Source organism: Rhipicephalus microplus, chromosome 1 (genome assembly GCF_043290135.1).
Source record: "Rhipicephalus microplus isolate Deutch F79 chromosome 1, USDA_Rmic, whole genome shotgun sequence".
Lineage (NCBI taxonomy): Eukaryota > Metazoa > Arthropoda > Arachnida > Ixodida > Ixodidae > Rhipicephalus > Rhipicephalus microplus.
This window is the reverse complement of record NC_134700.1, coordinates 44,399,919-44,413,189: the sequence shown is the minus strand read 5'-3', so window position 1 is coordinate 44,413,189 and position 13,271 is coordinate 44,399,919. Positions and strand designations below refer to the sequence as shown.

General features: G+C 45.9%; 1 protein-coding gene across 6 annotated transcripts in view; it reads left to right on the top strand.

The window, feature by feature from the left end:
• lt (vacuolar protein sorting-associated protein light) overlaps positions 1 to 13,271 on the top strand; it is a 635,043-nt gene that overhangs the window by 154,893 nt on the left and 466,879 nt on the right. The window lies entirely within an intron of this gene.

The following is a 13,271-nucleotide window of genomic DNA, read 5'->3' as shown; positions in this document are numbered from 1 at the left end:
GGCTACTGCCGGGAGAAATTTTTTTGAACAATTATCCCGGTTGCCGGGAGAATAGACACTACCCTGTCATATCGCACAGCACTCCCGATGTGCTTCAGATACTTTGAAGGTTTGATATGTCGCGCTTTATAATATCTTGTTTTTAATTACTAACATATCAGCGACAAGCGGTCATATGTGCATATGAAATGAAACAAAATACAATAGTGGTACTGCGCGCAGTTCGAATTGAGAAGCAGAGACTAGCACATGACAGCAAAGCTTTCAAAGCTTGGTAAACAAAACTCTATGCAGTTTTTATAACTCGATCAATGAACGGAAGAGAAAGGGGAAGGGGGAGATGATAGATCAAAGGAAGATTTATGAACCCGAAATTTTTTTTCAATTATTATTTAATTAGTCTTAGCCTGCACCCTGCCACTGCTTTGATTTTCTTCGTTACGTGTGCGGCACTGTTATTGTCGATAGTTTCCTTACGCAATAATAATTATGAGGCTTAGGGGCCAAAACTACCATTTGACTTTGGGGCATTGTGTAGTAGAACACTGCGGGATATTTTTGACCATGTTAGGTCCTTTAACATGCACCTAAATTTAATACATCGCGTGTGATTTTGAATTTCGCGCTTGCTGAAATGCGGCCGCGCCGTTGTCAAAACTTAGCATTTTGCAGTCAAAGTCACTGTGCAAACTTCACTGGGCACAACAGCCGGGCTGTGGGAACAAGCTGTTTATTTGCACTTGGGTGTGCATACTGCTGTCAGTAGAAGCACTGGTCAAATTCATCACCATTCCGAAGAATTATCATTTCATGATAAATTTTCACGGTTGCACCTTTATAAATGTCGACTGATTTTTGGACGCATCTTCTTTTTGCTTCAGTATGCCTCTCAAGGCAGTTGACACCCTCAGTGAAAAAATTAGGTCTTGCAAACGCACAGAACTTGTCAGTAGGTCTGCGTGCTGGCTGCAGTCCAGGGTACAGTGAGAGATTATTTGCGAGCAGCATCACATTGTTTTTCTTGCTGCGCAGCCATAGCTTGCTGAAAAAGGCAACAAATATTCTCTCTGGTTTCTTCGCTGCATCAAATAAGCTATCAGAAGGGTTGAAAGGCCCAACTCTGTCACAAATATGTGGAAACTCAAAACTTTATCTCAGTTTAGTTGTTTAGCTCTGGCGAGAAAGAAATAGATGCTCTGCGTGGTCATTTGGTTTTAGACACTTTCATGCTACATAACCGGTAATCACTTTTTTGTGCCACATATTTATTATCAGATGGAATCCTCTTGAGTAAGCGGTCTGCTAAGTCAAGGTTGCCTTCTGCGATCTCATTGTTCAAATCGTCACTAACTCTTGCTTCTCGAGTACAGCCATGACATGGTTGAAGGAGAGAGCTAATTGCTTCACCACGGTTTGCATTGCCTGAGCAAGGCGTGCAGCAGCCAGAATTTTATTTCGTGAGGGGGGGGGGGGGGGAGGCACCACCATGATTTTGGTGTGGCCAGTGGGCATCCCCTCGGAATGGTCATTTTTCACTCTCTATGCCGTGGCAAAAAAAATTATGGGGGGGGGGGGGGGGGAGAGAGGATAGGCCCAGGCCGCCCCCTGGCTACGCCCCTGGCATGAGCTGACTGCTTTTGTGAGGCTGTAAAATGACAAGCAGTTGATGAAACATTTCGTTGGTGCGAGATGATGGTTTATTCTTTATTCATCAGATACCCCGCAGCGCCCGAAGGCGTTATAGCAGGGGGGTTACATCAATAAATGACGTACATCTCCGTTCACACACACAATACAACTTTGTTCACACATAAATAACTGAAATACATTTTCGTTCACACACATAGTAGAATTTTGTTCACACATCAATACATCTTCGTTCAGGTTACAACACGGGTTTACAGCAGTGAATAAAATATACCTTCGTTCCAACTATGTACTTGAATTTCAGTTAGCCTGTTCCACTGTTTAATCGTTCTAGGGAAAAATGAATTGGCGTACATGTTCGTTTTAGCTGGGTATTCCCGAATTTCGCAACTATGATCAAAACGTTTTGAAGTGTAATGAGGGTTGTGTAGGTATATTTCTCTGTTAATTCCAGTTTTATTGTAGTAGATGCAGTAAAAAAATTTTAATCGCTGCTTCTGGCCGTCAGAAAGACACTCCCATCCTAGCTCAGCCTTCATTGCAGTGCAGCTCTCCCCCCTTGATTGGCATGATTGTCTCGGTATCCCGAAAAAGTCTCGTGAGAAAATTGCTGCGGTCTCGTATATAGGATTGCTATTTTTCCACACATTAAGCTTTGTAGTGACTCGTATCCCAAAGGATTACGGCCACCAGCGTGGGTCCGGTCTTAGCGAGCCGCAGGGCACACGTTAGCCGTCGTTGTGGTGAGAACACGATACTGCTCAAAGTTGCAACACTTTATTGTCTGTGGCAACACCAAACGCAGTACAGCCCATTGCGAAGGCGCGGCGGGAAAGAAAATAGGCTTACCCACGCCTCAGGCATAATAAAAGTACTACACAGGGTGCCACGAGCACGTCTCCGCGGTAAAGGTGATCCACGGAGACACTGGGACCAAGGCTCGGTTGCTCGAGGGAGGGCAAAGGCGCTCGCGTTGGCTTCGGAGGGAGACGGGTCGGCGTAGCTAGGCCACGCTCTAGGACACCGTACCACCCTTCAGCCTAGCGTTCGGAAGAGGGGGGGGGGGGCGACATAAGGTAAGCGTTCGCCGCAGGCGCTAGGCGCTGTTGGCGAAGTACGAACGAGCCCCGCAGGGGGCTGACGGACGGAAAAGAAAAGCGTGCTTACCCAATGTGGTCCCCGGAGAGGTCTCTCTCGCTTCCGCCGCAGCGCGCGAAAACCTCTCGGGAGACTCCGCGCGCGGCGCCATAGTCAACATCTGCTACCGGGTGAGGGGGTTAAACGTCACTCTGCTCCTCCAGCGCGGCAGACAGCAGAGGAGGGGAGACATGTCCGGACATGAGAATGGAGAAAGAGGCGGCAAAGCCCGCGCAAAGGCAGTGGACCGGCCTCAATTCCCACATTCCCCTCTGCTAAATTGGCCCTTTACCGGTCTGCGAAGGCAGCCGGACGTCACCCTTGCAGTTAAAATGACACTGCTATGAGCGACAGCTAACCTCAGTTTAGCTCTGTAACTGCTGCTAAAAATGATGACATAGGAGAAACAAAAACATTAATCTGTGGCAAAAATAAAGTAAAAATATAAATACAAATAACACTTAATATTAGACAAAAGAAACACCAAATACACATGAAAACTTAAAAAAAGAAACACTGGCAGCAGACTGGGTGTGGTCTGCTTCTTTAAGAGAAGAGGCCGTAAAGAAGCTAATCGATACTGAGGCTAGACAGTAAACTGAGGGCCTTCGGTTGCAGAGAAGTCCGCCGTCCGGTGCGAAATCACAAAGGTGACCGCTTCCTCAGATTATACCGGTGCGGGGTCCGAATACCGTCCGCTGCCCCGGGTGTGCCCCAACGCTTGCGCGAAGTGCCGCAGGGCGCTGGCGCAAGCTCGTCAGACGTGACAAAGGGCTTCAGGTCTGCGATGGGGGCACGGCTGAGTTTTCCCAAAGGGAATCTTTCAGCTAGTACGCGTCACGGACGCTCACTGACAATCGGTTCATAAGACCGGGCGGCTTTCCAACCATTGGTTCAATCGTTCGTCAGACGTGGCAGGCACAGAATAGCAATAAAAGTCACGCTTCGTGCCGGGCCATGTCACAATGTTGCTCGGTTTGCATGAAACTTTGGAGCCACTCCGGTGACCGGCCATGGGATCGTCGTGAGAGGATCGCAACAGTGCGGCTCTCAGACTTTTGGGCATAACCACTTTAAACGGGTCTATGGACTCGTCGTCAGCGGCTATTTCAGCAGGAGCCCGTCATGGTTCAGCAAAATGAATCCGCCGGGGACTCAGCGACACACGCTGCTTCAGCTTCCTAATCGCGCCCGCCGCAGAACAAGCAGCATAACGGCGCTCCGCACCTCTTCAAGACCGTTTAACGGCGCCCGCCATAAAGCAAGCAGCGTATACGACGCTCTGTCCCTCCGAGACTTGAAACCGATCACTTTGCTGAGCCTTCAGTAGCTCTTTGCTGCCGAAAGCGATTCCCATTCTCCCAAATGGGGGAGTGTGGTATCGCGCCCACTCAGGACCGCAGCAACCGCCGCGTGCACGGCGTCACGGGTTCGCTCTCGGCACGGTTGCCTTCGGAAAGTTCCCCGCTTACCTGAATAGCAGCCAAGGTCGTCCTCATGGGGACTCCCCCTTTCCGCTGCTGTTTCGCCCACGACGCTTGCATGTGCTAAGGCACCGCGAGTGGTCGTCGCACCGAAATCCAGGTTCTCGGCAGACAACAGTGGGCACAAGATAGCGCGTCAGCTACCACGTTGGTTGTGTATTCACCACAAAAGGGGGTGACGACACGGGCGAGCGCCGAAGGGGCCCATCGATAGAGGCGGTGGCCTCTTTGTGCAACGCGGCATGCCACAAAGCAGACATGTTGGGACGAGCCCGAATCGCGCAGGCGAACTGACTCGCTAAGAGCAGTCAAAAGCTTAGAGCTTTTGATACCGCGTTGGGCGCCAGTGTAGTGACTCGTATCCCGAAGGAGTACGGGCACCAGGGTGGGTCCGGTCTTAGCGAGCCGCAGAGCATGCGTTAACCGTCGCCGTGGCGAGAACACGATACTGCTCAAAGTCGCAACACTTTATTGCCTGTGGCAACACCAAACACAGTACAGCCCGTTGCGAAGGCGCGGCGGGAAAGAAAATAGGCTTACCCACGCCAGAGGCATAGAAGTACTACACAGGGTGCCACGAGCATGTCTCCGCGGTAAAGGTGATCCACGGAGACACCGGGACCAAGGCCCGGTTGCTCAAGTGAGGGCAAAGGCGCTTGCGTTGGCTTCGGAGGGAGACGGGTCGGCGTAGCTAGGCCACGCACTAGGACACCGTACCACCCTTCGGCCTAGCGTTCGGAAGGGGGGGGGGGGGGGGGCGACATAAGGTAAGCGTTTGCCGTGGGCACAAGGCGCTGTTGGCGAAGTCCAAACGAGCCCCGCAGGGGGCTGACGGGCGGAAAAGAAAAGCGTGCTTACCCAATGTGGTCCCCGGAGAGGTCTCTCTCGCTTCCGCCGCAGCGCGCGAAAACCTCTCGGGAGACTCCGCGCGCGGCGCCATAGTCAACATCTGCTACCTGGTGAGGGAGTGAAACGTCACTTCGCCCTTCCCAGCGCGGCAGACAGCAAAGAAGGGCAGACATGTCGGGGCATGAGAATGGCAGAAAAGGCGGGAAAGCCCGCGCAAAGGCAGCAGGCCAGCCTCAATTCCCACAGCTTGCAGTAAACAAGTCTTTCGTGGTTTAGAATGTGATGAAAGCACCAATAAATTGCGGGCACACAAAGCTTGAGCAAGAGTTCTTTTCACACAGAACAAAGTACACAGTGGTAAATAACTCTTATTCTAATTATGTGAACGTAACATCAGGTGTCCTTCAGCGTAGTGTTTAGGTCCCTTGCTTTTCCTCATCTATATTGATGCAGTGATCCCACTCCTGCGCCAAATTCGCCAAAGTGTGCCAAATCAGATTTACTGCGCCATCCTGATCATATCAACAAAATTGCGCTAAACTGTGCCCAGGTTGGATTTCAGACTGTCTATCACTGGCAATAGCTACGCGGCGCATCAATACATGTGCATATTGTCTTCCGACCATCGAAGTCACAATCACGTACCTATTTTATTACGCTGAATAAACAGTGGTCGTGCATGCATCCTAAAATTCACGGTGCTATGTTTGATGCCAACGCAACTTCTGTAGTGCAAGTTCGCTTAACGACGAAATGTGCTCTGACGTCTAGTCTAAATGGGCTCATAATGTCTAGTCTAATCGGTTGCGTGAAATGCGGCAGTGATTTATCAGCGATTCACCGGCAGACGTCGTACAATCCAGGAATGCTGCTGATAGCTCGTTTGAAGAGATGCGTGGCATGTAATAAAGCAATTTTCATTTATAACTACATAGGTGCCGCCAGAATGTTTGTCACGTCTTTTTCTGGACACCCGATTTAATTTTTCGTGTTTTGCATCTGCAAATGAACACGCGAATGGTGGGAACGCGTTGACACTTTTCCTGTAATATACTTTATTCATGGATCATCATAGAGAAGAGCTTTTTCGTGATTTCTTCCTCCAGCACATTCTCGTTTATAATCGCTGTGGCAGTAAAAGCCCTTATAAAGACCCTGCCCTGTCTAACTCGAGGTTGCTAGGATCCAAATGGAAAATTCTCGCAGTCTTTCTTTTTAAATGTCATCTCATTAGTAAAAGCATGCCTCCTGGTTGGAGCAGACGCACAATGGTTTTAATACACGCAGCTATAGTGAGGCCATCGCTCGCGTCTCTAATATCAGAAGGCCTGTGATACTACGCCTTTTCACGCATTTGCCTCTAGCTTTGCAGGGTCAATAGCTGACGATTAAAGAAAAAAACGGACATGATGGCTTCTTATCCATTGCTTTGTTTTGAAGAGAGGGGAAGGGGAGGCTGCCGCATCGCTTGAAGGGTGCAGTAGCTGGCGTGCGCTATCTCGAGAAATAATGAGACTGCTCATAAATTGTCTGTGCTACTAACCTCCACTTTGCGTTTAGAAAACTGACAGCACGAAAACTGCTTCGGAAACTGGAGTGACCATTGTCCCTTCGGCTAGCATTATTTTGAGTTACGCAATATCGGATTCAAAAGATACAATTTGTTAGTTTCACTTACACTCTTAGCAATGAATATGAAACCAACATTGTTTTGTTATACCAAATAATAAGGCTTGAGGTCATCCATGAGAAGCGCTTGTGGCTGGGTTGCCATTTCCAAAGTCCGCGCATTTGGCGCACTCACAAACACTTGCTGCTCATGCCTTGTTCGATATCTGTGACTTTGGGTGACTAGACAGGCCCAGAACGTCACCAGCACATCGACGCACATACAGATGGAATCAGACTTGTCTAGAGCGCCCAGCCAGCCGCTCCAGCTGGAGTTTTCTTCAGAAGTATGTAACGAGACACGCTGTAATGATACTAAACATGGTCATACTGCGTGTTAAGACCTTGTGCTATAATGTAAGCATCAACAGAAGCTTGTAGCTAATGTGAGATAGAAGCCGCGGCCAACAACAGTGTCGACAGTCATGCACTCCGCTTCTCTAGACAACTGCGTGATTCTATCTGTACAGCGCCAATGGCACATATGAATGACTCCACGATGGTGTGGCCGCCTTGCGATTATGGCTCTTATATGGCCGCTCCAGAAAGCGAAGCACTTTTCGCACAGTTTGTTCACGTTGAGTCTACAAGGTAGAAAGGTATACCAGTCTTAAGTACCGTGCGTGCCAGCCATCACGACCTTGAAGTCAAAGTTCGCAACAAAGCCCTCCCCGTCGTCTTCTTAGCTATTTCCTGCTCTTTGGGCACGGGCGGCACATCCCTTTCTGTTTGAGTAACAATCTATGGGAGGCCTAACACGTGGGGTGATGTTATCGAATCCGCCCTCAGTGAAAGGGAGATAGGTCGTAAAAGTGCTGTTTCGTGGGTGAATTGAATAGGTCGGCTGGGTGAATTGAAAAGGTCGGCTCTTCTTATTTCCGGCTGCGTTCGTCGCCCCAGCTCGTGCGTTGTTACCTGCATGTTAAACACACGGTGCGCTGGGGGATGAAATCTATTTGGACAGTACACAAAACATGTTGACCAGTGGAGCAGCCAGGGAAGGGGGTGGGGGGCGCATTAGGAACGTGCCCCCCCCCCCCCCCCCCCACCTCTGAAATTTTCAACCACCTTTTTTTCTGGCTCGCCCCCTCAGGTCAAGTTGCAACCCCCCTCCCCTTGAATTTCATAAGGTACCCTGTGAGGTTTTGTTTTTCTATGCAGTGCTTTCTAGAAGACATTTTTTGGAGTCGCATAAAATATCGCTGCAAAAGATAAATGAAGTTTGTTAAATTGTGTAGTTGTTAAATTTTGTGGTACTAGAGAAGGTTGGCTTTCTGAGACTGCCTGAGTGACGTCATGTTACGCCTACCAGTCTAATCTGTCGTAAAGAAAAAGAACCTTTCTTTATTCTTGTTGAAGTCATCTTCGGGAAACTCAGTTGAGACTGTGTGAGTCTCTAGCGTTGTACACCACAGCGTTTGTCTACTATATCTGCTGATTGCCACATAGGTGTATTTATATTGTTATTTCATGACATACAATTTTATTCAACCAGTATTTTATTTATTTGCTACAAAAATAATGCCCGAACAAGTTTTTCCTGAATGCTCAACAGCATGACGCCACAATTTTTTTCATCATCAACTGAAGTAGTGCTTCTAAGATTACTGGCTCGATGAAATTTGCAAAATTTGCAATGAATGTAATTATTTCTAGCTCTTCACAAGAACTTTCATGACCTTGATTGTAAATGCAGCTTGCTTCTCCTCCAGGTTTGAAGTTGGCTGCTCCAGATTGCACCAAAATAGGAAATTTTGCTCCTCCAAAGTGCTCCGAAATTGAAAATTTTGCTGCTCCAAAGCGCTCTAAATAGAAAATTTTGCTGCTCCAAAGTGCTTCAAAATGGAAGACATTGGTGGCATCACTGTTAATGATTTGCCTAATTGTGTGTCGCCCGTATTAGACTATTTGCTGATGACTGTGTACTATACCACAATATATTTAGTAAAGCTAATAGTGAGCTCCTCCAATTCGACCTTGTTAATATTAATACTTGGTGCCGGCGGCTGCATTTTCGATGGAGGCGGAAATGTTGTAGGCCCGTGTGCTCAGATTTGGGTGCACGTTCAAGAACCCCAGGTGGTCAAAATTTCCGGAGCCCTCCACTACTGCATCTCTCATAATCATATGGTGGGTTTGGGACGTTAAACCCCACATATCAATCAATCAATCATTAATACTTGGTGCACCTCATGGTTAATGACCCTTAAACAATCCAAAACAAAGTTAATGTCATTTGCCATATACAAAACTCGCATACCAACATCTTACGTTTAAATAATACCGAATTAGCTCTTAGTAGTAGTTATAAATACCTCGATGTTCACTTTCAAACAGATCTCGTGTGGCATTGTCACATTGACGTCATCCTTGCTTCAGCTAATCGTTCACTCGGTCTTATCAAACATTCGCTAAAAAATGCCCCTCCCTCTATACGTAAGCTCGTCTACTTAACACTTGTTAGACCCAAAATCGAATATGCTTCAGCAATTTGGGACCCATTTCAAGCCTATCTTATCCAGAATATTGAATCCTGGCCAAGCCATGCTGTGCATTTTATTTTTTCAGATTACTCACGTCATTCAAGCATCACTGCACTAAGAGATTGTGCCGAACTTTAACCATTATCCCATCATTGCCAAACAGCTCACTTATCGCTGCTTTTTCATAAACTATATTGTTTAATTCTTTCTGATGATATCTTTCAGCCCTCTGCAGTCATTTTTCGTTGCCACGATTACCAGTACCAAGCAAAACGAGCCATATGTCACACTCATTGTTTTGCTAATTCTTTCATACCACATACTATCCTTGAATGGAATCATTTACCATCTCGCCTAGCTACCGGAAAAAACATAACGAAATTTCAAGATATTCTACGCACTGAGCACCTAAATGTGGTGTCCTACGTGACTTTTTTTATTAGCATATCCCTTTTGTTAGTATCTGTGTACTTTCTTGTAGATTTCGTGTATTTCATGTAACCAGTTTGAGAGGGCATTCTGTAACTGCCTTCTATGCTTGCACTTCTAGCTTTTCTACCACTTGTAGCTTATCTACCACTTGTGTATACTTACTTCAGTTCCTAGTTTCGAAGTATGTTGTAGTTTTCATTTATTTCTTTGCTGGTATTGTTGTTTTCTTACCCAATGTATACCAGGAAATTGTAAAGATTGTACTTTTTTACCATTACTTTCACTCTCTTACTTTTCCAATTTATTATTACAGTACACTCTCAGTAAACGGAACCTGAAGGGATCGGGAAAATATGTTCCATTTAACAGGAGTTCTCTTTAGTGAGAGGTGAGCATGATTGCAGAATACAAGCCCGTAACCAAGTATTGCAGAGGCAATAGTTCCGTTTAAGCAGTAGTTCTGTTTAACAGATTTCAGTTTACTGAGAGTATACTGTATATGTTCCCCTATGTAGTATACTCATCGAGGGCCTTTAGGGGTATTTTGAAATAAATAAAAAATAAGTGTTTCTGTAAAGCTGTCTGTGTAGTGTTAGCTACATCAGCTTCGGGGTCCGTAGGAATGTCCATTGACAGAGCTGAACCAGTGGCTTCATCATCAGCACTGCGCACTGCAGTTTTATTCGAGATGGTAGAATCAACCGCAGAGCTTTCTGCTTTCTCAGATGTCTTGGATGCAATGCTTTCTTTGATAAGTAGCATGGAGCATTGCCGGCAACGTCAGCACGACGCCCGGCACCAACTCTGGTCTCCCACGTGTTATGCAAACTTCACCATTTTTGCAATGCGACTTTTGCTCCCAAAATTTTTTTCTTGCTTCTTCTTTTGGAACAACGAAAAGCGAAGGCTGCTCATCTTTTGCCTACTGATAACCTGTTTTCCGCCCTGGTGTGAAGCAAGATCATTAACGCTGACGACTCGGCATTGCTACCGTATATCATGGCCACTGGCCAGCAAAAAAATCGCAAGAAAAATAAATTAGTTAAGCAGCAAGCTGGCACGAACACGCGCAACGGTCACTGCACAGCAGCCTACACTGATTATTTCACCAGCCTATGCGGTAGCAGTGCCGCCTCGCGGATCATGTTGAACACGATGCTTGGCAAATGAGGGTGCCTGAACACACTACCCCATATGCACTATAGCTTAGCTGAGTACTCTGGATGACCCTCCTTCTCATGGGTTTATCGTCATGTAACTGATTGTGTCTTGCTCAGTTTTAATATTTCTGGCTTCAGCATGTCCGCTATGTCCAAGTTTATCTGATTTCGAGAGATAGCACTCCTAATTTGATGTTTCCTTTCTACTGCCGAGTGGTGCATTCCTGTTTTGCAAACTAATTGGCTACTACTTTCATGTGATCGTTATGTTGAGTGTGGGTAATGTGCAGTTTGAGTACATCGAAAAGCAAATGCAGAAAGATTATAACTGCTAAAGAATAGACTGGCACAGACTTAAGACAGTACAACAGGTACCTTTCATCAAAAATTGTTAGGGTAATGTTGCGTCTTTTGGCTACGTAGCTGTGATACATAGCTTTATGGCACATCAACAACATTAGCTCCAAACTGTCTTTGAGGCAGTGGCCATCAGAGGTGTATTTCTTGATAAACTCATTACTAGGTTTCTGTGAATATTCCAGCACTGCAAATATTTGAACGAATATTCCAATATTCTAATTCGCTTAAAATTCAATTGAAAACATTGAAATTTTTTAAGTACAGTGGAACTTTAATTGTACATCCCCTGGTTTTGCAACGACCGCATTTTACAATGGATTGGATCGGTCTAAGCAAAACCCCCATAAAAGTAATGTATGAAAATTCTTGATTATATGTGCAGTTTTATGCCGATTCTGCATCTTACTACAACTTTAAGATTCCATCAGAAAAAAAAAGCACCTTTACTTGAATCAAAATGTCATCCTAAATATTCACGAGCGCAAAATATGAGCTTGCGTTTCCCTAGGTTGACGATTAGAAAAGTTGAGAGACGAGATGTCTTCTGAGAATGGAAAATTCATTCTCTGGGGAGTTCATGCGCTTCTACATATACCTCTATTGTGTGCAGATGTATTCTGGGTCAGTATTTAGGCAAGCTCTATCCACAAAGAGTAGTTTCAGCAGGCCGAAAAGGTGATATTTTCACGTTTTTGGTCCATGGAAACTTTTTCTGGTTGACATACAGCTGATCTTCCTCCTTTTTTGCATTTGCAGTCTTAGGCTTACACACCCACAAGGGCGCTACGCAGCTGTTTTCACCGTGCAAAATTACTTTTACTTGACTTTAACGTCCGTAATCACAGCGGGACATCACTACTTGCATTTCACAAGGCAACAAATCACAATGCACACAGCTTGGTCGCGCACGAAGACATTTTTTGGACTGTTGCCATTATGTGATAGTGATGACACTGTGTCTGACTCTTCTGACAGGTTGCCAGTCTCATTTTAACATGCCGGCAATTTTTGGACTCTGTTTATAGATAGAAACATGTGTATTGGCTTAGATTTTTTAAAGTTGAGAATAAAGATTTGCTCGCACCTCCTCCAACTAAGTAATTTATTTCAGTGCATAATATTACACCTATTTGAAGGCTTCATACCGGACTAGTTCTAGCACATAACTGTGACAACCTATTGGTCAAAAAAAAAAAAAAAGAAGCACCACTGAAAGCTCAGCTCTTTGACCAATTTAACTTTAGATTGTGTGGTGTGTCATGCAGGTGCGAAATTGCAGCCACCTTCTTATGCACGGTTGCCTAGGAAGCAGTGCACGTGTCACTGAGTACTTGCGCAGTTTTTCTGATACGGGTACCAGCTGGTGCCTAAGAATATTCGTGCCATTATTTGACGAAACAACTGTGTTGGCAACTCTTTCTAATGCTAGCACTAGGCTCATCTTGAGGCGGCGGCGATTAGAAATGGAAGCTGTGTTACCGAGCTATTCATTGCAGTAATGAAAAAAAAAAAACTACCGTATGGACCGTTTGTAACGTAAGTCGCAGGAGTAGCAAATATCTGCACTATAAGTGGTACCGCACTATAATCAAAACAACCTTTTTCAAGAAGCGCACTTGCGCAAAACTTGTTGAGCATGCAGCTTCGCGTGTCTAAGAATCAAAACATGGGATGCGTGCTTGGTAACATTTAAATTTCTTAATGTCAAGAGAATTTAATGTTCAAAGACACGTGTTGACAATGAAATGAACGCGAAAGGGGGGGGGGGGGGGTGTCTAACAAATCAAAGCACCATTGCGAAAATTCGCCGACTACCGGACCGACTCGATTATGCACAGTACACTGAAGCTATGTCGAATCACATCCAGAATTTGACGATTTGAAAGACTCCATCCATTTGGTATCACAGGCGCACATGGTGCCTAATTTAAGACATTGCAATCGAATTGCAATGTCATAAAATTTGAAGCTAGCTGCCGTCATCCTCGAGCTCTAAGCTCGTCCTTACTCAATTCAGGCGGCGATGCGAGGCTGTTTTGAGTGGTGCATGT